This window comes from Petromyzon marinus, unplaced genomic scaffold (genome assembly GCF_048934315.1).
Source record: "Petromyzon marinus isolate PM22_M1 ecotype Great Lakes invasive population unplaced genomic scaffold, UKy_Petmar_22M1.pri1.0 PM_G_Scaffold_93, whole genome shotgun sequence".
NCBI classification, from domain to species: Eukaryota; Metazoa; Chordata; class Hyperoartia; order Petromyzontiformes; family Petromyzontidae; genus Petromyzon; species Petromyzon marinus.
The window spans coordinates 90,001-92,500 of NW_027423050.1; positions in this window are offsets into that span (position 1 = coordinate 90,001).

A 2,500-nucleotide genomic window follows, 5' to 3' on the forward strand; every position below is an offset into this window, starting at 1 on the left:
ATTTGCAGCAGGAATGCATGTGCACTCAAAAAATGTGATATTTTTCACGGAGAGACCCCGTGAAACGCTAGAAGTGGGCGGGGATGTCTCTCTTGTGGCTCACGGGGCTGTTAGGGTGGCACAGAAATCCCTCGGAATGGGAAAACGGGTCATTTTCGTGTCGCCACATTGCATACGAACCGCATGAAACTTCCAGAGGCATTTGCAGCAGGAATGCATGTGCACTCAAAAAAGTGAATATTTCTCACGGATAGACCCCGTGATACGCTAGAAATTGGCGGGGATGTCTCTCTTGTGGCTCACGGGGCTGTTAGGGTGGCACAGAAATCCCTCGGAATGGGAAAACGGGTCATTTTCGTGTCGCCACATTGCATGCGAACCGCATGCAACTTCCAGAGGCATTTGCAGCAGAAATGCATGTGCAGTCAAAAAAAAATTGATATTTTTCACGGATAGACCCCGTGAAACGCTAGAAATTGGCGGGGATGTGTCTCTTGTGGCTCACGGGGCTGTTCGGGTCGCACAGAAATCCCTGGGAATGGGAAAACGGGTCATTTTCGTGTTGCCACATTGCGTACGAACCGCATGAAACTTCCAGAGGCATTTGCAGCAGGAATGCATGTGCACTCAAAAACTTCTATATGTTTCACGGATAGACCCCGTGAAACGCTAGAAATTGGCGGGGATGTGTCTCTTGTGGCTCACGGGGCTGTTAGGGTGGCACAGAACTCCCTCGGAATGGGAAAAGGGGTCATTTTCGTGTTGCCACATTGCATAGGAACGCCATGAAACTTCCAGAGGCATTTGCAGCAGAAAGGCACGTGCACTCAAAAATTTTAATATTTTTCACGCATAGACCCCGTCAAACGCTAGAAGTTGGCGGGGATGTCTCTCTTGTGGCTCACGGGGCTGTTAGGGTCGCACAGAAATGCCTCGGAATGGGAAAACGGGTCATTTTTGTGTGGCCACATTGCATAGGAACGGCATGAAACTTCCAGAGGCATTTGCAGCAGGAATGCATGTGCACTCAAAAACGTCTATATTTTTCACGGATAGACCCCGTGAAACGCTATAAATTGGCGGGGATGTCTCTCTTGTGGCTCACGGGCGCTGTTAGTTAGGGTCGCACAGAAATCCCTCGGAATGGGAAAAGGGGTCATTTTCGTGTTGCCACATTGCGTACGAACGGCATGAAACTTCCAGAGGCATCTGCAGCAGAAATGCATGTGCACTCAAAAACGTCTATATTTTTCACGGATAGACCCCGTGAAACGCTAGAAATTGGCGGGGATGTGTCTCTTGTGGCTCACGGGGCTGTTAGGGTCGCACAGAAATCCCTCGGAATGGGAAAACGGGTCATTTTCGTGTTGCCACAATTGGCATACGAACGGCATGAAACTTCCAGAGGCATTTGCAGCAGAAATGCATGTGCACTCAAAAACGTGAATATTTTTTCACGGATAGACCCCGTCAAACGCTCGAATTTGGCGGGGATGTTTCTCTTGTGGGTCACGGGGCTGTTCGGCTCGCACAGAACTCCCTTGGTCCACCTGATTCGTGCATACAGGCAGCAACTAAAACTCTGTAAACCTGCTGTGAGGACATCTAAACAGTGGACCAGTGAGGCTGTGGAAGATTTGCGGGCGTGCTTAGACTGTACTGACTGGGATATGTTCACGACTGCTACCAATAGTCTGGATGAACTCACAGAGGCTGTGTACATCAGCTTCTGTGAGGACTGCTGTATCCCAACACGTACCAGGGTGAACTTTAACAACAACAAGCCCTGGTTCTCAGCAAAGCTCAAAAGGTTGAGGTTGGAGAAGGAGGAAGCGTTTAGGAGTGGGGATAGAGACAGATTCAAGGAGTCGAAGAACAGGTTTAGCAAAGCGGTGAGAGAGGCTAAACGACTGTACTCAGAGACACTAAAACACCAGTTCTCTACTAACGACGCTGCTTCTGTCTGCCAAAGGGCTCAGGCACATCACCAACTACAAACCCAGAGCGCCCCACACCACTAACGACTCCCGCCTAGCCAACGACCTGAACGAGTTCTACCGTAGATTTGAAAGACAATTGGACTGTCCTGAACCACCCCTTCCCACCCAAGAGGCCCCATCCCCCACCCATACTACAGAAACGACTCTCTCCTTTCAGGAGGGAGAAGTTAATGGGCTTTTCAAGAGGCAGAATCCACGCAAAGCAGCCGGGCCGGACTCTGTCTCTCCAGCCACCCTCAGGCACTGCGCTGGCCAGCTGTCTCCGGTGTTCACCAACATCTTTAACACCTCCCTGGAGACATGCCATGTACCAGCCTGTCTCAAGTCCTCCACCATCATCGCTGTGCCCAAAAAGCTAAGGCCAACAGGACTAAATGATTACAGACCGGTCGCCCTTACATCTGTGGTAATGAAGTCTTTTGAGCGCCTGCTCCTGGCACACCTCAAAGCCATCACAGACCCTCTCCTGGACCCCCTTCAGTTTGCCTACAGAGCCAACA